This window comes from Ambystoma mexicanum, chromosome 2q (assembly GCF_040938575.1).
Source record: "Ambystoma mexicanum isolate Mex_15411 chromosome 2q, UKY_AmexF1_1, whole genome shotgun sequence".
Lineage (NCBI taxonomy): Eukaryota > Metazoa > Chordata > Amphibia > Caudata > Ambystomatidae > Ambystoma > Ambystoma mexicanum.
Window position 1 is genome coordinate 497,573,636 of NC_090924.1, and position 25,536 is coordinate 497,599,171.

Here is a 25,536-nt window from a genome sequence, read left to right on the forward strand (position 1 = left end):
TTCCAAATGGATAATGTTCACAGTTCCAGGGGATGACTCCCTTCCCCAGGTTTCTTTCCAGCAAAACCAAAGTTCCCCAAAAATATAATCAGTTTCTTTATAGCTCAAGAAAATCGCTCCCTCTTCCTGATATGTGTTATTTAATTCACAGACTGGGCTCCGCCTGGTATGCTCTCCTGCCAGTACTTTCTTACACAGTTCAATCAATTCTCTGTCCCCAAGGGCATAGGTCTTCCTTAGGAATGTTTGTCTCGTGAAACACCTGGTGTTCTCCCCTGCCAGGTTCTTTAGTCACGCAATTTGGGCATGAGTACCAGTCTCACAAATGCCTGGTATTCCCTCCTGCCATGACTTTATTACACAGTTCACTTTTTGCATTTGCAAATTTTACTCTGCCCGGTATACTCCCCTGTCAGGGCTTTCTCATGCAATACAACTCTTTCATATTTGGGTGTGGATTCCAGGTTCGTGACCCTTTTCTCATTACTTCATTCTTCCAATTTGTTTCTCCTTTCCCCCGATATTGGATCCCAGACCTGTTCTCACATTCATCAATTCTAGACATTTGCCCCAGCATTTCAAATTTTTGCTGTGGGCTTGCTTTGACTTGCTTAGTGCTTTGTTTTCCTACGCGATGCCCCGAGCCAAGCGCCCTGGTGTCCCAGCTCCCTTCTTTGAGCTCACCAGTTTTGGTGGACCGCTCCAGAGCTCATCAAGGTCTTTGATGCTCCTGCTCTCTGGTTGTCGCAGGCAACTGGTGTTTCTACTGCTCTATGGTTCCTGTGACGTCGGAGGGGCTTCTCCTCTTCCCTTGTTCTCAACGCTTACACAGGACTGCTCTCCCACAGGATTCCTTATCACTGCTAAGAAGTTCTACTATAGTCAGAAAGTTCAATCAGCCCTTAACAAACCTAAGGCCCTCTTTGATCATGTTCAATCTCTCGCCTCCCCTGAGAACAGTAGGGCCTCGGTCCTTCTGTCGCAGGGCCTGTGTGACTCTCTCTCGGCCTTCTTCCTTGAAAAAATCTCCACCATTCGTGACCATATAAAGGATGTCCTACCATTGCTCACAGCTCCTACAATTGCTACTGTTTGTCCCTCTTCTACTGCCTCCTGGTCCTCGTTTCCGCAGTTTTCCAACTCTGATGTACTGTCAGCTATTTCTAAACTGAAGTCGTCATCTCCTAATGATGCTATACCCCCTGCTCTTTTAAAGGAGTTATCGCTGACTTGATAGAGCATATTGCCACTGCTGTTAATACCTCCTTTTCCACTGGGCTTATTACCCCATCTCTTAAGCACGCCCTGGTAGTCCCTCTTCTTAAGAAGCCCTCCGTCGATCCTGATGTTCTGTTCAATTACTGTCCTATCGCACGTCTCCCTTTCCTTATGAAGCTGATGGAGGCGCTGGTGACCCCTTTTCTGTCCCACTTTCTTGAATCCTCTCACTTCTTTGACCCATTTCAGTCTGGTTTCCGACCTGGGAGGGGCACTGAATTTGTCTTGAACTCTGTACTCGATGATCTGTTATGTCTGGTGGACAAACAGGTGTCGGAGCAGTCCTGCTTTTGGACCTGTTGGCTGCTTTCGACATTGTCGATCATTCCATCCTGCTCTCTCGTCTCTCCGACGCTGGTCTCTCCAGCCGGGTCCTTCACTGGTTCACTTCGTTTCTGTCTGATCGCTCCCAGTCTATTTCTCTTCCTCCTTTCCGTTCTGGTTTGGTTACGCTTCTTTGTGGCGTTCCTCAGGGGTCTGCACTGTCCCCTATTCTTTTTAACATTTATATTGGATCTCTTCTGCTTCTCATCCAGTTGCATGGTTTCCGTTACTATTCTTATGCGGACGACACACAGATCCTCGTCCCCCTTGATCTTAGTCAAGCCGAGACTGGAGCACGGTTCAGGAGCTGCCTGGAGGATCTGGGGCACTGGATGATGAGTAATTGGCTAAAGCTGAATGGCAGTAAGACTGAGGTCCTGGTTCTGGGTACTTCATCTCCCCAACTTTTTTGGACCTCTCAATTTTGGCCATCGAGTCTTGGCCCTCTTTCGGTCCAATCGGTCAGAAACTTGGGTGTTAAAATCTCTGCCTCTTTGTCCCTGGATAATCAGGTGGCTAGTGTATGTAGTGCTGGGCACTTCAAACTTCGCATTCTGCGGAAAGTCCTGCCCTTTATTCCTGCTGAATGTCAAGCTCCGGTAGTGGCAGCTCTGGTTCTCAGCACCTTTGATTACTGTAACTCTCTTTATTTGGCCCAGCCTCGTTATTTGATCCAAAGGCTTCAACTGTTACAAAATGCTGCCACTCGTTCCATACTTAGCCCTCCTCTTGGATCTCACCTTTCCCCTCTGCTTAAGAAATTGCACTGGCTTCCTGTGGCCAGCCGGATTCTGTTTAAATCTGTGTCTGGTGCACTGTGCCTTCTGTGGCATGGGTGCTGAGTACCTTCAAGCCAAGTTTATTCTCTACGTCCCTACCCGTTTGTTGAGATCTAAGTCTGCATTTCTTGTCGTAGTTCCCCGCTATCGCCTGTCGCGCAAGGGAGGTTGTGCCTTCTCTGTGGTTGCTGCCAGAGCCTGGAATGAGCTTCCTACTGCTCTTCGTGCCACTGAAGATCACCTCACATTCCACAGGCTGCTGAAAACCACTTTTTTAGGCTGCTTTTTCTTCCCTCTGCTGTTGGTTTCTGACATTGTTTCCCTCCTAGTAGCCAGCGCCAAGATGCCTTTGGATGTATGTGCGCTTTACTAAGTTTATATAACATAACATTCCCACGCGCGCTGTCTCCAAGAGCCGCTTCCTACTGCGTGACCGCCTGCTTCCTCCATGCTCCCTGAGTGCAGAGGCGTCCTGTCTCTCCATTCTACATTTGTATTTCTTTTAAATGTCCCTGTGCTTGTTGGCCGCCTACAACCACAAGAGCGCATCTCCAGCTTCTCGGCACCAGTGATGTGTGTCGCTCCAGTCATCTTCCTCTTCTCACGTTTTGTCATGTTGGTTTCCATGAAATATTGATGCAGCTGGTATTGGTTCTTTTTGGGAGTACTCATTACTACTCCTTGCCTCTTACACATACCGGTTTTTGTCATACTATTTTCCATCTGGTATTAAGGAATATTGGCTATAGATTTGGCAAGAGGTTGAGGGAGATTGTTCCAATATGCCTTCACAGCATGAGGAAGGGAGGGTACATCCCTAAAAGGGACAGGGGGCTATGTTTTTTCATCTGATGATGCTGTATTATCCCCTTGAGGGTCGAATCCACCCATGTAGTCCTCCCTCACATAGCTGCCCCCAGGGTCAAGATCAGGTAGCTACTGCAGTCCCCTGTTCACATGGGGAGAGGCTATCTTAGGGAAAGGTTTGCTGACATAATCAGATTCGTCACATTACCTACAAAAAAGTCTGGCTACTAGTGCACCCTGTGCTCCTGAATACAGAATATTTATTCAGAACTCTGCATCCAGCAGTGGCAATTGGGTTTCCTAAGGAACAGTGTGTACCTGCTATAGTGGACGGTGTAGGAGTATGAGGGGGTTTCACTTAGCTCCTGCTATAACAGGTAAAACTGTCTGATAGGTTTGCAACATATTGTCGAGAAACCGCCCTGGAATGAAGAATGTACAACCATGGTGAGTACTATGATAAACCCAGGGAATTTGTCCCTTCTCCCCTCTTCACCTTCCCCTTTGGGACTAGGAAAGTGAGCCTGTGATGCTTAACACCCCCAAGGGGGACAGGACAAGCAGGATCTCACCATGGGTAACTCCACCCTCCCTCCCACTTAGAGGACACGGAATCACCAAGTAAATATTTTACTACACCTCCCTTGAAAGCAAAGTCCCAAATGTTTGTTGGCTATATGGGGATTGAACAGTATAATAATGTGACCCTTTTAAGGTGAATGGCTTGGTTTCTGGACCCACTCTGTTAATCTTCATGCCTGAAAAGCATAGCCAATGCCTCCTTTCACGTTCCAGGGAGGAACATTAGAGTTGAGGTCCATACAATGAGGGAGAGCCAGTCTGAGGGTGCAAAAATGGAAGTCTGCGCTGGAGCGCAGAGAAGAGGTCTTATCCTGGAGGCAGGGTCATGCAATTGGTGTGGTAGGCAGAGGAAACCCAGAGTGTGTGGATCTCTGTGAGCCCAGGAATACAGAGAGCCTCAGAATCTCAGGATCACAGAGCAAGCAGGAGACAAAACCGCCACAGATTCGGCATACCGGCATTCAGCAGCTCTAGCACCAAAGTCCTGTGCGTTGCAGACCGGAGAAACAAAAGCGTAAGACCTGAGCATGTTGAGGTCAGCACTGCGGTTCTGCAACAAACTGAGAAGCTGCCTCCCCCGACGAGCACTCCCACTGAGAACCATGCACAGGACTTAGATGAGCGGGAGGACGGTCGTGAGTCACCGAAATACCCCATGAGGGGCTAAAAGCAATACGAAAGCCAGATGGCTTGAGTGTCAAATAGCCCACGCCGGAAGAGCCCCAAAATGCCCAATGAAGGGGTGAAAGCAATAAGAATGCCAGATGGCCTGAGAGGCAAGCTAGCCCACGCCGGCTGAGACAGAAGGTATCCCACAAGGGGTTGAAAGCAACAAGAAAGCCAGATGGCTTGAGAAGCCAAATAGCCAACACCAGGCTGAGCCACCAGATATCCCACGAGTGGGTGAGAGCAATACGAAAGCCTGAGAGGCCTCAAAGCCCATGCAGGGCTGAGGAAGCAGTTACCGCACGGAAGAGTGAGAACAGTGCTAAGCTGAGAAGGGCTGAAGAGCCAGAAGGTTCACGCCGGGCTAAGGCCTAATAACCCGGAAGAGACGGAAACACCTTGGAGGGTTGAAAAAGGAAGAGATGCTAGGAGTACAGAGCCTGTTGTACTAAGTAAGTAGCCGGTTTGCAGGATCAGTTACTCCAATTGAGGAATAAACTGTTTGAACTGACACGTATGTCTATGGGGGTCTGGAGTCCCCTCTTCTTTAAGGATAAAGGCCAAGAAAATGTGGAAGTAATAGTTCAGCCTAAACACTTTTTTGGTGCAAAGCAATAAAAGTAAATATAAGTAGTGGACATAGAATACAACAATTTAGCTATAAGAGAATCATGTTAACACAATAAAATAATTACACATAAATGGGGGCGTGGCTAGCAACCATGGTGTGAAGTCTCTCTCCTTGGGAGCTCCTGAATGATCCTGCAGAAGACAGTGATCCTAGCTCTGGGGGAAGCGCTCTGCCCAGCAAAATATAACCACCGACACCGGAGCACAGTTGGAGTCGGCAGGGGTCGAAACTGAAAGAATTGGAGGCGGGTGCCGGCCTTGCAAGTCAAAGGCGCACTCCCCGAAATGTCAGCCCCATCACTGAGCGCGCATGGGGAGTGGCGCTGAGCCTGCACCTGCATTGACTTGCCTATCCAGAGGGCAATCAGACACGCCACTGACCCACGGCGCAGACACCCTGGGTCCTGCCCAATATAGCAGCATAACAGGTGCACAGGGCGCTGACACTGGTGACACACAGTAACAGCTAACTAGAAGAGCTCAAGTGTTGGCTGAAGCAGGACGAGATGAAGAGCTTTCTCCTAGAGTGTGGAGCACAATTGTGAACGTAGCCCCAAGGGTGCGGAATCCAAGACTTTCACGAGCAGAGTGACCCACGACTATCAAATAAGTTGGGCACGGAATTGCTCTTTAATGGCAGAGAAAGGCAAGGAAAAGGTTGACAAACTGTCATGGAGGCCTATGCTCAAAAAGAAGATGGCAGCCAGAAACAACAAGGGGAACAAGCAGGCACGTCCGCAGGACAGCAGGTGGCCGCACAAGAAGATCCTATTCTGGTGGCCACAGCAGCATTGAAGACCACCCTGAAGTACAAAATCGATTCAGTCATAGTGGACGTGGGCATACTCCGACAGGACATCAAGGCGGTGGTTGACCACCTGGGAACAGCAGAGCAGCGGATACAGGACAACGCAGCAAAAATAGCTGGTGCCCAGACCCAAGTCGTATACCTGATCGACAAGGTGAGGGTCCTGGACCATTGTGTGGAAGATGCAGAAGGGAGAGCCTATCGAAATAACGTCTGGATACTTAGACTCCCCAAAGGGGACGAAGGAAAAGACCCCACGGAATACATTGAGAATATGCTACTGCAGGAGGTGGGCCCAGGCGGACTAACACATGGATTCACGGTCGAAAGGGCGCTCAGTTGATGAGGCCACTTTGGGCACACCCCCAAGAACAATGATAGCCAGGATCCTGAACTATAAAGCCAGAGAAACAGTGCTTGCCTTCTCTAGAGAAAATTGAACCATCACAAGGAGATCCTCAAAACTTGAAATTTAGCCTGATTATACTGCTTTGGTCCAGAAACGGAGGACACCTTTTGGCCCGTCTAAGGAACAGCTGAGGAGAGGGAACCTACATTACATGCCAATATACCCGGCCAAATTGAAGATCATGCATGACAGGAGATCGCACTTTTTTGACAGTACGGGGAAAGCGCAATCTTGGATGGACGCACAGGGGTTACCGCAACTCCTGCGCAAGAACAATGATGGACCATAATGAAGACACCCAATGTAATACGGAACCGACTCTGGGTGTTACCACACAACAACAAGCTGGAACGGAAGTACACTGAAAGAAAGTATACGGGGGCACAAGAAACTGGGACACCATAATACGAACTAGGTGCCCACAAGAAGGCTGCCGTAACTGTGGCCACATGCCCTAGGCAAAACTTTATACATCGGTTTCAAGACGCCAAGCTGCTGCACATTGCCCGAAGGAGGAGTTTCCGGAGCGAGAGAAGAAGCTGGGCCTGAGCGAGAACATTACCGCTGGGTCATTGTTTGGTTTGGTGAAGTTTCTCTGGGTTGTTGAAGCAATAAGGGAATGGCAAGTGAGGGAGGAAAGTAAACAGTGGGAAATGTTGGGGGTTCATTTTATGTTAGTAGACAGGTGGAACCATGAACATGGGACATTGGGTGAGGAATGCATAAAAGTGAAATACAACGGCACATTGAACTATCAAGGCGTGATGATGAGACGTGAAGGGCCGATAGGCAGGCCAAGGGGGCGATGGGAATTGGGAAGCCCGAAAGCACGCAGCGATCACAAGACCTAGGGTTGTAAATATAATTACTTGGGATGTAAGGGGCCTTAATTATGTCGATTCCATGTGATCACTGCGCTGCCGAAAATGTCGGAGCAAATTACGGCGCAGTGCAGTGATCAGATAGTTAATTTTGCCCGCATCCCCCAGCCCACATTCCCTTACCCGACCCCTCCACCCCACTTACCTTTATGGCGGTACACTTCTATGTGCACCGCCTAGATCCCACTATCCCTGCAGCGTCAGTTCCTCCCACTTACATGGGTCGGAGAGGACGTACCAGGGGGCGTCTCTTATTTTCTTTTTATTTATTTTTTACTTTCTTGTACCCCGCTTACCACAGTGGTAAGCGGGGGACACACCCTCAACCCCCGACTCCCGTTACTACACCCAAGGAGAGCGGGGGACACCTCCGCTCTGCATGGGCGCTGTAATGGGATTTGGTATTTTGTGGGCCCCCGAAGTCGCAGTAACTGTGGGGGCACAGTAGTGGAGACGACATTTTGGTACATTTCCATTATGTCACGAGACTAAGAGTACGTACCTACCTGTCTAGGAAGGGTGTACAGGTAGTGATGTTACAAGAAATGCATCTAACGGCAGACCATCATATTGATGAGCCATAATGATGAGGAAATGGAGGGTGAACTATATGGCTCGCCCTTCTCTGCGTATGTGCGAAGGGGTCCTCATTTGGAACTGTTGGAGTTAAAAAAAGACAAAGGCAGATTGTTTGTTGTACACGGATTGTGGGATGGCAGGGAGGTCTGCTTTGTAAACACCTACGCCCGAACCGCTTTGCCACGGGGTTCTTCAGATCACTGCATCCTAGATTGTCTATGTATAGACAGGGGACGTGGGTGTCGGGATGAGACTTCAATTGCTCCCTTAACCCAGTGCTTCATAGATCGGACACTAAATATAGGAAGCTGGCACCCCCAGCCAAAACTCGCAATGGCCTGCTGCAAGATTTAAGATTGGCCGACATATGGAGGGAGAGGCACAGTGAACAGCGGGGCTACCCTCACTTCTCAGCACCTCACGCAGTGCACACTAAGATAGACTACATGTTCACAGGGGAAGAAACATTGAGTGACTTTGTGTATATATGTTATGAAGCAGGATGCTCTCAGATCATGCCCTTCTAATAGCAACATGGCAGAGCATGGCCCGAGACTTTGAATACCCAGCTGGCATCTGATGGCAGAAGCCCTGCATGACGAGCTGTTCCAGGACTACATGGGAACCCAGATAGAGGAATACTTCAACCGAAACACGGGCAGCATAGCACAAATGAGTACGGCATTCGAGGCATTCAAAGTGGTGATATGAGGAATGGCAGTAGGGGAAAATGGAGGACCTTAGGAGGGAAATACAGAAGACCCTGGAGAACACTGAAAACAAGATAGCAGACCTGGAAAGCTCTGGGGGCGGGGCACCTGAGAAATTGAGGCAAAACGGTATGGGGGAATGGGAGTAGCTAGGGCGCCTCAATTTCGCAAAATACACCCAAAACCTGCATGCACAGGGGGATAAACCGGGGCAACTGCTAGCATGGCTATGTATATGTGAATAACCAAAAGACGGAATTCACGCCATCACAGGCGGAAAAGGGGAGGTAGTTCGGACCCAACACGAGATCAATGAGGTGCTCCCTAGATTTTACGAATCCCTGTACACTGACGAAGGAACAGAGAGGGGTAGGGACATAGAAGAAGCACTCGGGCAGATAGCCCGGCCAAAACTCAGAGAAGACCAAGTGGAAGCACTAGATGACCCACTGACAGAGGAAATAAATGTATTAATAAGAGATCGTCTGACCTCCAAAACCCTGCAACCAGACGGATTTCCCGGGGAGTTGTATAACGCATATGCAGACATACTAGCGCCCAGACTGCTGAGTGTCTAAACAGAGGCATACAAACGGGGAGTGCTCCCAGCACCCTGAGGGAGGTGACTACACCAATCCTCAAATCGGCAAACCGAAGCAGTTCTGTGGATCATACAGACCGCTCTCAATGGTGAACCAGGATTGTAAAATCCTAACGGCAGCCCTATCCAACTGGTTAAAGAGTTTAATAGGAGACCTGGTGCAGGCAAATCCAACAGGGTATGTCCCAGATTGGAATACCACATGGAATTTGCAGAAGTTAACCACATCATAAATAGTATGAATCAACGGTCAGAGGAAAGTGCTGTGTCCTCATTAGAGGCAGTCAAAGCCTTTGATTCAGTCCGGTGGGACTGGATGAATGCCCCTCTGGCGCACTTTGGAATCGGCAAAGTCTTCCTCCGATGGGTAAAATTGATTTACACAGAGCCCAGGGCTCACATGAAGACAGGTAGACAGATTTCTGAAGCATGGGAAGTGCGGAAAGGCACCAAACAGGGCTGCCCGTTCACATGGATGCTGTACATCCTAGCATTGCAGCCGCTGGCTGTGTTCCTTAGAAAAAAATACACTGAAGCAGGAATAGCCTTAGACTGGGTAGTACACCTGATCTCCTTCTACGCGGATGACATGTTGTACGTAAACAGGCCAGACGACAACTTGACACTTTTGTTAGATGTTATTGACCAGTTCGCAAGGCTATCGGGATCAGAGTAAACCTAGGAGAAATCCTGTCTGTTCCTGCTGGCGGGACTCGGGGACCTAGATAAGCGACGGCCGCCCCGGTCCGGCCTCCAATGGGAGACGGAAATCTTCCGCTACCTAGGCATTAACGTGTGGTATGACCCAGAGGCCTCGCAGAGGAGCAACACGCAGAAAGTTATGGATGGCATAGCTCCATGAAGTTCTGGAAGAAACTCCCCCTAGGAGTACTGGGTTGAGCGGCCCTCTTGAAGATGATTGTACTTCCCCGTCTCCTGTATTGCTTTGCCAATGTGCCACACAACATACCTGTGGCCTTCTTTCGAGAGCTGAACTTGCTGATGAGAGAATTCCTGTGGGAGGGGGGGAGAAATAAAATTGCCCTGGGCACTCTGCAAAGAGACTATGATGCGGGCGGGATGAAAGTGCCGCACTTTGAAGCCGTACAGGACACCTGGTTGCTACAACCGTTATTGAAGCAATATTATCTGAAAGAAGTACTGTGGGTAAAGGAGCTGGCCCTAGAGAGACCTTCCCAACTATTGCAGCTGGGTAAGCACACATGGCACAGAGCTTGGACATTTTTGGGCAGCCCAGATCCCTATTCGGCACATGTCCCCCTTGGTAGGGTTCATCGGCGAAGATTGTGAAATAGTACCCTTTCAGGCCCTAGTAAGCGAACATGACATCCACGAAGGTCAGTTTCTACTGTATTTAGGCATGGCCAAGAGAATCGCGAGAAGATGGTTGTCAGCAGCATGAGGAGGGAACCAATAGACACCATGTACGACGTGGCAAAAGGGGGGACACATAGTTTCCAGACTATATGACCTGTTTCTGAGCAGCTTGGGAAAGGAGCCGGAGGCGCGTAGCAAATGGAAGACTTGGGGGTGGGGGGGGACCCTCACAGATGCTGAATCGGAGAGGGCACTGTTCTACACCAAAAAAGTATCGAGGAACGCCAGATTTAAGCTCAACCAACTGTACATCACACATAAAGCATACATGACTCCACATAGGTGGTCTCTCATAGCGGAACGGGGGGGCCAAACCTGCCCAAGATGCACACGGGAAGGGGCGGGTTTGATGCATATGTTCTGGGGTGCCCTGTAATCCAGAAATTCTGGGGAGATATAGCAGAAAAGGTGAAGCGAGGAGGCGTTCAAATACAGGAGTGGCCACCGAACCACTACCTGCTGGGTCTGTTCCCCAGGGCATTGAGGCAGGACGTACACCTCACCAAGATGAAGTATCTGGTCTGTGTGTTGGGGAAACGTAGAATTGCAATGGCATGGAAATCTGCGAAGGCCCTAGAATGGAATCCTTGTGGGCAGACCTAAGACGGTGGTCCTTGCGGGGACAGCAGTGTGGCACAGAGCACTACAGAGGGGAATGCATGAAAGGAGTGAGCGAATCACAGCATGGAACACTCTTGACGCAGGAAATCTTTGCCCTTGAAATAGACAAGTCTCGGACGGGCCACCAGGCTTGGAATCCGGTAAGAACAATCGGCAATGTGGGGTTTAGGAACCCCCACCAAAACTTTCCCCGAGAGGTTGAAGGGCAGGGAGCACTGGGCGCAACGCCCTTGCTACACTAGGGACCCTAGCCCTATTCGGGGGCATAATGTTAGGTTTATGGTTAAATGTTGGGGGGGGGAGTTCAGGGGAAAGGGACAAGGTGAAAGGGGACACATTATCAGCATAGAGGCAAGGAGAGGGAAGCCAAGCACAATGAACTTATGCCTTACCGAATGGGGAAAATCTGCATAGTATCTTATAACATAAGGGGGTTGAACCACCCCACGAAAAGAGTAAAGTTGGAAAAAATCATCAAAAGGGAAGGGGCGGACCTCCTGCTCCTGCAGGAAACCCACATAAGAACAAAGGACAAACAGAAAATCCGTATAAGGGGATATACAATCTGGGCCCAGGCCAACACGACTTAAAAAAGATTGGGGGTCCTAATAGCAGGGAGGGATGGAAGAGACGCTAAACTGGAGGACACCTTGGCAGATAAGGAGGGAAGGTTTGTCTTTGCTAACGTGGTATTGGAGGGGCAGCGGCTCACCCTGGCATCAGTATACGCGCCCAATGTGGGACAAGACGGCTTTTTGAGAGACACCCTGGGAAAACTTGAATCCTTCGCAAGGGGGGAGGTGATTCTGGGGGGCGACCTGAATATGGCATGGGACCCACAACTGGACAGGAGCTCTGGCGGCGCACACGGTCTTGGGGCACCATCGAAACGCCTCAAACAGGTGGACCAACTTGCCCTGAATGATGTGTGGAGGGAATTGAAGGGGGAGCAAAGAAGGTATACATTCTTTTCACATGTACATAACACCATGTCAAGAATTGACTATTTTTGGGTTTCAGTCGGGCTTATGGGCAAGATCCAGGGGCTGGAAAAGGGGGCAATTGCACTTTCAGACCATGCACCCCTGTGGCTAGAGATAAAATTCCCGGGGAAGCCTAAAGGGCTGTGGAAGTGGAGGCTACCGGAGGACATTATCCGGGATCCAGTTTCGGGGGAGTCCATAAGGGAAATGATTGAACAATATTTCATTCAGAATGACACGGGGGAGGTCTCTGAGTACGGTCTGGGAGGCCTTTAAAGCGGTGATCCGCGGGAAGATAATGGCACTGAAAATCACAAAGGAGAAGCAGAGGGCTATATGGGAAAAGGAACTGGAAAGATCAATAAGAGAACTACAAGGGAAAATAGTAGCACATCCCTCTAGAGACCTGAAGAAGACGCTTAGACATACCCAAGGTCAACTTGAGATGCTACATACAAAAGGTGCGGAAAGGAGCCTACTCTACCTAAAACAAAGGTACTACATAAAAGCAAAGCAAGACAACTCCGCGCAAAACAGAAAGACACCACGATCAAAAGCATCACAGCCAAGACAGGGGAACTTCACATGCGCACACAAGACATAGGGGAAGTGTTCAGAGAATACTATCAGGACCTCTACTCCTCTGACCACCCACAGGCAGACGCACAGGACACATATATGATATCCCTCACCTTCCCACAAATCTCAGTAGCAGATAGGCAGGCCCTCGAGGAATCCATTAAAGAAGAGGAAGTCAAAAAAGCAATAAATAACCTCCAAATGAATAAAGCCCCAGGCCCGGATGGCTTCACGGCCCCCTTTTATAAAAAAAATGCGAATTTCTTGACTCCAGTACTGACCAAACTCCTAAACTCATTTAAAGATAGTGGCACAGTGACCCCCACAATGAATGAGGCGAAGGTCCTAGTATTTCACAAACCAGGGAAGGACCCTATAAATCCGGCTTCATATAGACCTATCTCCCTAATAAACATTGATGCAAAAATCTATACGAAAATCCTAGCCACCAGGCTCTCCCCTATACTTCCCAAACTAATACATTTGGACCAGTCGGGCTTTATCCCAGGAAGACAAACCCACGACAACCTGAGAAGAATAATCCATTTGGTAGAAAAAACTGGCATAAAACAGACTCCGGCTATCCTACTCGCAGTAGATGCGGAAAAAGCCTTTGAAAGGGTGGAGTGGGCCATGCTCTTTAAGACACTCCACTCCTTGGGCTTTGGGGAGAACTTCATTGCAAGAATAAGAGCGAACTTTATCGCCCCAACTTGCAGGGTGGCCGTTAATGGGGAGTTAACGGAAAAGGTACACATAGCCCGTGGAACTAAGCAGGGATGTCCGCTCTCCCCGTTGCTATACGCCATATTTTTAGAACCCCTACTTCTGAAACTAAGAGAAGCCACACATATTAAGGGGATAAACATGGCAGGCATACAACACAAGGTAACCGCATATGCAGACGACATGCTGCTGGCATTAGAAGAACCGGGCCGAACATTGGCGGCAGCGGTAGGGGAGCTAGAAGCATTTGGGACCATCTCAGGCTTAAAAATTAATAGAAATAAATCGGATATTCTGATATTGGCGGGAGACAGGGGGGAGATTGTCAAAGAAGCTAAGGCTCTAAATCTCAAGATAGCAGAGGATGGCATCAAATATTTGGGAATTACACTCACACACAGGGTGGAACAGCTCTATGGTAAAAACTTCCCGCAGCTCCTCACGAGCATCCGTAGGGATGTGGAGAGATGGAACCCTTTGCTGATCTCGTGGTGGGGTAGGATCCAAGCGGTAAAGATGTCCATCTTACCAAAACTTCTCTATTACTTCCAGGCCCTCCCGATAGGGCTACCCAGATTATTCTTTAAAACTCTGTCCCGGGTAATCTCAACCTTTGTGTGGAAAGGGAAAACGCCAAGAATGGCTAGAGCGGTCATGACCACATCAACCAGGGAAGGGGTTTGGCGCTCCCTCACTTCCAGAAATACTATCAAGCGGCACAGTTAGAGGTCCTACGGGAGTGGCTAGGTGTGATGACCCACAACCGATTTGGGCAGCACAGGACAGAGCAGTGGCAAGAACCCCATTAGTGGAACTATTATGGAAACAGAAACAGCACAGACACCCCAACATAGGGATAAGCGAAATAATGAAAACAACGATGGAGGCGTGGGACACGCTAACTCGTAGGGGCATAATGACCACCACGCTAGGCCCGTTCACCCCCATTTGTAGAAACCCGCAGTTCCCACCGGGGATGGAGCAGGGGGCATACGACAGCTGGGAGGAGGAAGGAATTATGAAAATTGGGGAAATGTTTATCAACAATGAAATTAGGTCATTTGAAGCCTGCCTCCCACTCACAGCACACTCCACTCGGGAGAAATACAGACACAAACAACTCAAACATTGGTTGAGATCCCTGGATATAGCGAAGGCAGCAACGAGAACTCTCACCCCATTTGAGAAATATATTACGACGAGCTCAGGGGCTAAGAAATGGGTTTCCACCTTATATTCCTTTATAAATACACAGGATGAAGTAATTAAATGGTCATATATGACTAGATGGAACGGCACCCTGGGGTGGGAACCAACAAGGAAACAATGGGAGGACTTCTGGTCTCTAATTCCAAAAATGACCAGAGCTGCTCAAACAAGAGAAATGTGGATAAAAATAGTAACACAGTGGCACTACACCCCAGAGAGACTCCACACTATGTTCCCGAAAACATCATGCTTATGCTGGAGGGAATGCGGAGAGGTGGGAACCTGGAAACACATCTGGTGGACTTGCAAAGGAGTCAGGCCTTTCTGGGAAGAAGTTAAGGGGGAAATGAGCAAAATATTCCCAGATGTGGGGCAATTAGGAGAGGGAGTCTGGCTGTGAGGAATGAGAGACGACATGGCTAGAAGATATAATAAAACACAATGGAGAAGTCTTATGGGCCTCATTATAGCGGCATGGACAACAATTGCCCACAGTTGGAAAAAAAAGACACACCACTGATCTTCGCATGGCTCCAAAGAGTCTGGGCCCAGATGGCGATTGGAAAAAATAACACACACAATCCAGGGAACGAGAGACAGGTTTGCAAAGGAATGGGGCGGAGTCCTGGAGTATCTCCAATCAGACTATATGGAACAGTGGTGCCCAAACAACATCAAGATATCGGATATCTTTAATGCATAATGTAACCCTTATACTAAAGCTCACGTGTCCCCAGGGAGGGAGGGGGGGGGGAGTTGAGGAGGGGATGTTGAAGTTATGTTATTTAATTATTGCTTTCTCGAAAAACAATAAAGACAATTTATTAAAAAAAAAGAAAAAAAAAAAGAAATAGACAAGTCTCATTGAAGGCACATGTTTGAAAAAAGGTTAATTACATCAAAAGGCACACATGGGAGGGGGGCTGCACACAATGGTTGGCAAGGAAACTGTGAGAAATGGCAAATAGATGGGTAATCAAATTGGGGAGGAATGTTAACCCCTGGAAGATGATTGAATTGGTATACGCTGACAAATATGTAACAGCATGGTGAAATTTGTCTGTACATTTGTTCATGAATCAAAACCTGTTTAAAAAATAAATAATAATTACACAGAACCTTTCACATAATTTCAAAGCATTTCTTATTTCCAAAGTTCATATAGTCCCAAGGCATGTGATGAATGCAATGGAGTCATCACTGATGCCCACCCTAAAGTCTCCTCCCGTGTGGCTGGGGGAAGGCAGCCGCTACCTGATCCTTCGGGTGGTAGTTTGAAGGTGGATCACATGGAGTAGATGGCTGTCAGGGAGAAGTGGGGACTCCAACAGGAGAGACACTGTATTGTTCTCTGTCCTGTGAAGAACACCCTTTAATTCCAGAGTTCCTCCTGATGGCATGTTGTCATTATTCAGAACCCTTCAGTGGTAAAACCTTGAAACCCCCACTTGTCAAACATTGCAGACAAAATAATGTTCACTCTTCATGTATATATAAGACCCCTAAAACACACTTGACGTCTACTATTTATGATGGTTATTTAAACACAGATGTCCAGCAATATAACTTAAAATGGTCCCAAAAGCCTCAAGTACTGAGACAAAGAGGAGGAGTAAGCGAATGAAAGTAACATCAAGTTCAATATGCGGTCTAGTTGTCAGGTTCTCAATCAGCTGCAGAGGACATTTAAACTTGAAGATTACCAGCAAACAGAGAGGAGAGGAGAGCTGTGGAGAAAGCGACACAGGAATCGGACCCAAAAGAGGGGGCAGACACACAGACGAACCCCGTTAGAAGAGCCAAATGCTTACAGGCAATCGCCTGGACGCGTACCTTACTGGAGGAGCGGGAGCCCAGTGAACTCACAGCGAGTGCACTGGAGGAATAGCTAAAAGACAGCCAGCCACCTTGAGACCGAAGACGACGCAGTCCTGTGTGGTTGTCCTGGTTTCATCAGCGAGTAGGTGGAAAGCAGACACGGGACACGAACAAGAGTCTGCCTGACAGGGGAAGCCTGCCCAACAGTAAACCTTCGCCTCAGGTGCACGTTACACCAGTGAGTCGACCCAGAGAAGTTGGGGCCCACGGGACATGCCAACAAACTCAGGAACACTTGGGTAATTATTTTGAATACTGACCAAGTAGAATTGAAGGGCAAAAGTGATACAAATCTCCTAATGAGATATCAATTTGGGGAAAATTGGAACATGCATTGCCATAAACCAAGAGACGCTTTTGAAGTTGAAAGGCTAAAGTTGTACAAATCTCTTTTATATGAAACGTACATTTGGGGAAAATTGTAACAAGCATTGCCAAGAGATACTGAGAAACAAGTTGCCAGACAGAACTTGTACAAACCCTCCATATATGAGATGTCAATATGGGGGCGATGTTGGAACATGTGATATCTGAAGTCAATGGGGTATAAACAATGAAGAAGTGAAACTGTTATATTTGAAAAAAAGTGAAGATTGTAGAAAGACCTGGTGAAAGATTAACATCAGGCAGTGGGCCCTTTTTGGAAAGAGTTACCTAGCTGGAGAGTACACCAGAGGATCTGCAAGAGCCAAAAGGGAGAGATTCCTGGCAGAGAAGTAAACCAGACAACAACATGGGGTGAAAAGAAGGTAAGGTTTAACCACATAGATTTTAAGTTTTTTAGAACCACATTCAGCTGGTTTGGCACAAGAGAGTTGTAAACATACACATTTCAAAAATTATTTAAAGTGCAGTGTACAAAGAAGTGCAAAGAGTGTGTCCCTCAGATTGGGGAGGAATGGGAAGAGGAATCTTTTAAAGTGCATACATAACCATCACCTGCTGATCAATATGGATGAAAGAAGGTTCCAAATTGATTCACAATCTAGAACAGATTATAAATAAAATCCAACAAACCAACAATTTGGAATGATTAGCAGTCATAATGAGATTATGTCATTTATAACACGCCTGTACACAAGTGTCTACGTGCGACAAGACAAGGGAGGGAAGACGGAGGGATGACGAGACAAATGAAATTACTAGGCCCTGTGTCATTAAGATCATGCAAGTGCTACGACGTAAAGTGCAGGGGAAGGGGGGGTGCAGTTGGAGCAGCATTGCTCTGAGTAAATGCAGCCAGGGCAGCGCACGGCTCTGGGTAAGTGCAAGAAGGCAGGGGACTGTGGGAGGCAGTGCAGGAGAGACTGATCATGGAGGAGCCCGATACCCAGTAGACTCTTAAGGTCACCTAGCAACCAGTCAGCGACGGGTTGGTCAGAGACGGAGAGAGACAGACGGACAAGAGCGAGACAGGCAAGGGAGCGAGACAGGCAAGGGAGCGAGAGAGACGTAGAGACACTCACACGGCTAGTCAGAGTATGGCCTCCACTAAACCCCTCTCTCGTTTCCTCTGAGCTCCTTCCGCAATGAGCAGCCCCCTAAGTGTGGCATTGGTTGCCTCCAACACCATAACTATGTACACCTCGCTGATGTTATTGGCCTCAAAGTACACCCTGATCTCCTTCTCCAAAAAGTCCCGGAAAACACCTGATCCGTTGTCAGTGTGTCATTACACCTCCAACTGCACCATCCACTCCGCCGGCACTAGTTTGTGACCTGACGAGGTTATCGCCTCAACCTTGGGGTGTTTCATCCCTCCTGACCACTCGCGTGGGCTAGAAGCAGGTCTATCCTAGTGTCCGACAGGTGTGGGGGGAGAAACATGTATAGCCCCCTGGCCCCTGGAAGTGACTGCGCCAAACGTTCACCCACACGTGGTCCTGTAGGCGATTACCAATTTTCTTTTCCTTTGCCAGTACCCTCGTGGCTCCCCCCTTTTGTCAACCACCAGATTGAAGTCCCCTCCCAGGATCGTGGCCCCCTCCACCCATCCCTCCAACATTCCCAAAATGGTACGCAAGAATTTCATCTGTTCATTTGGTGCATATGGTGTGACTCGCGTACCCTCATAATAGCCTTTAATCCCTAGGAACTGCACGGCCCCCATAAGCCCTCTTGATCTGGACCCCCGTCATCTGGAATGCCTTTCCAACTACATTGCCCACACCCTGTTTCTTACAATCCTTGCTAATGTCCCTCCCCCGCCGCTTATAGTGGGTCTTGTGCAAAAAAGGATCGCTAAGCATTGTTTGTGAAACATGTTGCTGGTGAGCAATCTCTTATTCTGAGAGTTAAGCCCCTTCACATTCAACGTGGCCACCTTATCTCAGCCATAGCCCTTCAGTACCTTTCGCAACCTGTCCACCAACACCTGTAGATGGTATCTCCAATTCAGCCTCTGAGCTGACAGCTGCATATGATCACTCCTTCCCTTTTCCTCCCCCCTCAAACCCCCCCCCCCGAATCGTTCCCCCTCTGAGGCGCCCAACCTTGTGTCCCGCCCAGCCCATCACAGTCCACCCAGTCGAACCACCTGGGTTATGGCCCCTGCCCTGGCACCCTTAGGACGTGGGAAGCGACCTAGCAAACAAGCCCCTGGGGAAAGCACGTCCTAACTCAGCCTGCCTCCCTGTAGCTTATCCGCCACCTTTTGCCAGTACAATCTCACTACTGGGCATGCCCAAAACATATGCAATAAGCCCGCCACCCCTGCTCTGCACCTGGGAACCTCAAGAACCTTTGTGGTGTCATATAAGCCCTGTCGTCACCAGCAGCTTTATAAGCTGCAGTCTACCGTTCCGTGACACTTTTGTGGTATCCCAGCACTTGCGCCCATTGCGTATCCGTAAACTCTGCTCCCAAGTTCTCCTCCCACTTACCCTGTATCTCTAAAGGGGTGGAAGGCATATTAGCCAACAAAAGGTCATATAGACACGATATAGTATGCCCTTCTTCAGCCATATCATACAGGACATCTACCACTGGACCATCAGTTCGCTGTATGCAGGCCATCTATGCACCATTTCCCGTTTAATTGTTTTATATACCAAATATTGGCCTTTATCTAGTCCAGTGCATTCCGACAACACTGAGAAGGGTATAAAGGACATATCCCCCAATACGTCACCTATTGTGGACACTCTGCACATTTCCCATCTAGTACCCACCCACCACCTGCTTTGCTTCGAGAGTGCCATCGCCGAGGTCAGCATTATTTGCACTGAGATTGGGCCCGTTAGCCCTAATATCGCTAGTGCCCTATCCCACATCTTCACCCCCAATGACGCCAAGTGCGACCATTGACTACCCTGTGGTGTATGGATGCACACTAATTCTTTCAAATAAAAGCCGGTCAAGTGGCACAGCGAGTAGAGCGCCCGCTTTGACACCCGTGCAGAGCCTGTTAACGCAGGTTCGAATCCCGGCGGGGCCAAACTCAGCCTTTCATCCTTCCGAGGTCGATAAATGAGCACCACACACCGTGGGTAATAATAAGCAGCGCTCAGATACCTGAGGGTTTGTAGCGCTATATAAAAGCCTAATTATTATTATTATTATTAAAAGCTCAACCCCGCAGGCTGCAGCATCAAAGTGTCTTGGGCAGGGTCATCAGCCAGCCAGTCAACTTCAAACTTGAGTTACCCCAATACATAGTATAGCTCGAACTGTGGGACTTTGATGCCACCTTCAGCGTGCAGTCTATGCAGCTGTGACAGAGCTATGCGATTCCTCCCATTTTGCCATAAGAACTCTCTACTAATGCTGTCCAAGGTTTTAAAGAAGTATCTGGGTATATAGAATGATTGGACATTTGCAAAGAAGTGCAGCAGTCTGGGCAGCACTACCATCTTCAGCAGAGCTGCTCTTCCCATCACAGAGAGAGGTAACCTAGACCAAACTGCATAGAGCTCTGGACCCCTTCTAAAGCCCTCAGCGTGTTCTGCACGTGTTCCTCAGCAGAGTCACGATGCATGTTAATTCTCAGATAACTAAAAGTGGACATTTCCCATCATAACGGCAGCTCCCTTTCTTCTAACCCGCACAACCCTGCTATTGGAAACAGCACTGACTTATCCATGCTAACTGTGATCCCCGATAGCATCGCAAAGTGTGCTAGTGCCTCTAATAACAGTTCCAGATTATCTTCCGGATTCTGAATATACAATAGTGTGTCGGCCGCGTACAGTGATATTGGGTGTCTCGTGCCTTCTATATCAATACCAGCCTCCACATAATCTGCCCTGAGGCACTGAGCAATGGGCTCCATTGCCATATCATAGAGCAACGGCGACAGAGGACAGCCTTGTCTGGTCCCTTTCTCCACTTCTCATGCCTCTGAAATAAGTTTGCCCGTTTTAACCCTAGCCATCGGTCCAGTATACACCAACTTCACCCACCTAATATTTGCCTGCCCAAAACCAAACCTGCGCAAAGTAGCGTAAATCCAGTCCCACCTAAGTCAAATGCCTTAACGGCATCTGGAGTGGCTATGGCACACAGCCTGTCCCCAGATGCTGTACTATCACATGGTGCAATCGTCTCAGATTCCATGACAAGCTACGTCCTGGTATGTATCCCGTCGGATCAGGCACTATCAGGTTATGTATCACTGCTTTCATGCAATTTGCAAGTATGGATGCAAGTATCTTGCTGTCTTGATTAAGCATGGATAGAGACCTGTACGAGCTGTACTCTTGCGCAGGTTTGTGTGGCTTAAGGAGTGGTATGATTATAGATTCCCTCAAGCTCAGCGGGAGAGCCCCCGCCTCATAGGAGTCAGTAAAATGGCCTAGCAAGTGGGGGGGGCCAGGTCCTGGGCGTATTCTTTATAGAACTCTCTGGTTAGTCCATCGAACCCAGTGTTTTCCCCGTTGGCAGGGCTGCTATCGTGCTCAGTATGTTGTCTAGGGAGATGGGCGCGTCTAGACTCTCGTTCCCCTGGACTCAGTAGGAAGGGAAATGTCGCCTAGCACTTCCTTTATATGGGCTAGTGGAATCTGGGAACTTTCCTGATAAAGGTCCTGGTAGAATTCCAGAAACGCGTGTAGAGCTACTCTTACAATGTGCATCCTAATTGTCCCCCTCGCTACCACCAGGGCCTATCTTCTCCCTGTCCATCCATGACTGCATCTTCTGGAACATCAAAGAACCAAGTCTTGTGCTTGTGTATGATCTTGAGTCGAACAGGATAAATTAGCATTACTTCAGCCCAGCCTCGCGTAGCCTTTCCTTAGTCGCTGTGAACTGCTCTCTGTTCTTCTGGACCTGAAAGATGTAATCGGGGTAGACCGCCGAATTCTTCAGGTCTGCTATTGCTTGCATCAGCTGGTTGTGCAGCTCCATAGGCTCATCGCCTTTTCTCTGTGCTGGTTCCATGCCACATTCCTGCAGTTGTTGCTTGACCTTGGCGAAGGTGTCTAGCGTTGGTTGGGCTTGTTTCGACATAGCCAGCTTGGGAGGCATCAGGCCTGCCAGGTTCCCAGGACGCCTCCCATATTTCTGCCCATTGCTTGTCCTCTCTGGGTACTGTGGCGTGGGTATCGGCACCGTAGCTGTGGCTGAGCGCCCTCCAGTGCCTCTAGTGAGAGCCCTGTTATTAAACACTTCCGACGCCTGTCACTTTCTGTGACTCCTCTTCTTGGGGGAGTGGCTGCAAACCAACGCCTCCCGTGGCATCCAGCACAGACTAGCACACTCCTGGATGTGTGTTCCTAGCAATACCTTGGCGCCACACTATATATGGCTGATACAGTAGGCTTGTCGCTGTGATGTGAGGGGTCACGAAGACGGCGCCATTTGCACAGCCAATGGCATAAGTAGTCAGTCACACTCTGCGCAAATTCAGTTGCTTGGGGAGTGCAGGGACTTCCCAATCTCCCCCCTGCCTTGTACCTTCCCGGCTCTGCTATAGGCCCTGCGTGCAATTTTTCTCTAAGATGAGGGCAGCTGTTCTCCATCAACCTCTCCGTTCTTCGCCTGCTGTCCCTGGACTCCACTTAAATCCACATCAAGTCCCCTCTGTGTAATAAGGCAGATGTCTGGCAGAATCTCATTGAACACCCAGGAGACGCCCACTCCAGCGATCCGTAGCTGTGCTTTTCTCTTGTGCTAGGGCACTGGCACTCTCCCATTTGCCAGCGCTGCGCTCTGCGGCTCGCCTCTTGTTTTTTTTCTTCTTCCTGCGGGCTCCCCTCTGGTCCGCCCGGTTAGAAAGGCAGAGAGTACCCAGGAAAATGTTCGCGCCGGGGCAGCGCTCCGTTACAATGTTATTTTTGCTGCCAATTTCACTTTACTGTTTTGTCCAGTTGGATCTTGCTCGCCGCTATCCTCAACATCCCCCAAGCGGCCCATGACACTGCTGATTCATGCTCCCTCATCTAGCAGCGCCTTACCAGATCGTCTGTGTTCGCTTCTACGTGGCCTTCTCTCTGGTCTGCCCCGTTCCAATGCGCCAGAGCACGTATTAGAAATAGCCGTGCTGGGGCAGTGATTATCCACTTTGTGATGGTTAAGCAGTGAGGGTCCCAGATTGTCCCCGTCACCCAGTCCAGGGGCAGCGCAAGTGACTTTCCGTACCGGCCCTCAGTAGTCTCGCCTCACCCGGCCGCGCTCCGACTTTTCCAGGCACCAGCTCAGGCACCCGAACAGCAGGGCAGGCTTTCCCCTGAGCTCGGCTGCACTTTACACGGCCATCCGCCCTCTGATCTTATCGTCCTCGCTCAGCCGTCACCCCGGCTAGATCCACGGGCCAGCCACTATCCAACTGCATCGTCTCCACCTCCTCGCGGCGGCGGCCATCTTACACCAAGTCACCTTCGTCCTCATACAGTGTTTCGCCTCGCAATTCTGTTGTCAGCACCGCATGGCTCCAATATCGGCGTCCCACTCTACCAGGGCATTTCCACGCCTTTCCTCCAATTTGCTGCTGAATCCCTGCAGTAACACTTGCCGTCGTTCCAGGATCACTGCAGGATCAGGCAGAGCTGTCCGTTCTAGTGACCTACTCCAACGGCTGCCAAGCCACTCCCCCTCCAAGGCCCCTTCATGTGTCATCCTGCCAGGGCGAGGGGCTAATGAGCTTCCAGAATTTCCTAGCCCCCTGGATCTTATTCCTGCTCCCTGTAGACTGCGGGCCTTGCAGACCCTGGCCGGGTTCAGCCCCACGACTCCCTTCCTTCTGAGAAGCACCGCTCTGCAACCTTCCCATCACTTTTGTGGTCAGTTTGTTTCTTGTGAGAGAGGGTATGCCCAGACGTGGGTCCCTTGCTCGCTGCGCCACAGGGTACCAGGCTGCACCTCACTGAGGAGGTCCAACAAGGCCGAAACATGTCTGGGGTTGCTTGGTTTTCTGTGCAGAGGGGACCTGGCCTAGCAGTTCGGGCTGGGCTGCTATCTTCGGTGGCGGCAGCTGCTGACTGATTTGCACATGGCTGGTCCCCTTTTGCAATGGGGCAGACTGGCTAAAAAACGGTGGTGTGCAAGGTTGGCCCAGAGCAATTGCCAGTGGTTTAGATTCATTCGAAACCTTCCACCCATCGCTTTTGTGGCCGCTCTACGGACCCACCAGGTCTATAACCTGCTTAACCTCCATCTGCGTGACCAGGTGATACCTTTCACCCTCTCGCTCAAAAATCAGTGCAAACGGGTAGCCCCACCTATGCTTGACTCCCTTCTCCTAAAGCCACCTAGTGAGAGGCCACACTTCTTGTGCCGCAGTAGACAACTGGCTCACAGGTCCTGAAAGATGGCTACTCTGGAGTTCACGTACTCCTTTGCCCATACGGCGTGCCTTCTCGAGGATCCTCACCTTATCACTGTAGTAGGACCGATCACAGCCCTCTACTCCCTTCCCCCCGCACTCTATCCAAAGTGATACGTTCACCCTCTTTGGAACCCAGCACCATACCCATGATGTCCTGGACCTTCCGCTCCAGGCCGCTGGGGAATTCCCCTTCCACCTCTCGCAGCCCAAAAAATCAGAGGTTGTTGCGCCTCCCTTGATTTTCAATGTCCTCTTCCTTGAGGCGCAGCTCCTCCTCAAAGTTCCTTTTCTGCAAAACGTGTCTGTGGGCACCTCAGTTCCCTCCGAGGCCTGGTTGGCTTCCACTCCCTCCACTCTCTCCTTAAGTGTGTTCACCTTCTCCGAGAGGTCTGCCATCTTAGCCCCTATGTCTGACATTGCTCGTATCTCCTGCAGAATGGCCCGAATGTCACTCTTGATCATCCCAATCTCTCCCACGCACGGATGTGGGTCTCTGTCTCCTTTAATCTTTGCCATCTTCATGCTGTCGTGATATCGATATTGCTCAAGGGTTTCTCTCCAACTCACCTACCTGCACCCCCTCCTTTGCTTCAGTGTGCTGCAGCACGTTCAGGCTTAGTGGCGTCTGCTTTTGACCTACGTTCCCCATATCACCACAGGGGGGTGCCACCTAGCAAGTCTACTCTGCCATTGGGTGGAATCTCCCCACGGGCTTGGTAACCCACCTGCTGCCTTGGGCCACCAGCCGCAGTCGAAACCAGCAGGGAGTTGTCGCCTCTACTCCAATGGGCCCCCTAACCCCCGCACTGAGCTCCACCGCTGCCCAACACCCCCTTGTCTTGCTCCACCCTTCTGAGGTTTCTGTGGCATGTAGATACACAAGGTCCCTTAGGCACCCTTTCCTTGCTCTGCAGCGGTCTATGGCGTTTCCCCTCTGGTGGCAGAGAGTCCTCCGCACACTCTCCAGGCATAAGGCTGTTACCCCCCAGCACTCCAGCGAGCCCACGTGTACTACACCAACCGGGCACGGGGGGAACTCGCCTATAATGGGCCACAAGCCCACATTTCCCCACTCCTCTATCCCTGTGCCTTATAAAGTTATGGTCATCAGAGTAGCCTCCTCTTCTAAAGACTGTGTTGTGCTGCTCACCCTTACAAGTGCTTCCCCGGGCTTGTTTTAACACAGGCTGCTGCTCCAGCCTCACACAATCCGGACTCGGGGCTCCTGTCTTGCGACCCAGGCTGGTATCACTGGCCTCCGCCAGCCCCCGGCCCTTGTGGTATCCTCTCCAAACACTGAGCGCCCTCAAACACCACAGGGCT

General features: G+C 49.7%; 1 protein-coding gene across 2 annotated transcripts in view; it reads left to right on the forward strand.

Moving 5' to 3' along the window:
* Positions 1 to 25,536, forward strand: part of SNX8 (sorting nexin 8) — a 947,621-nt gene that overhangs the window by 444,696 nt on the left and 477,389 nt on the right. The window lies entirely within an intron of this gene.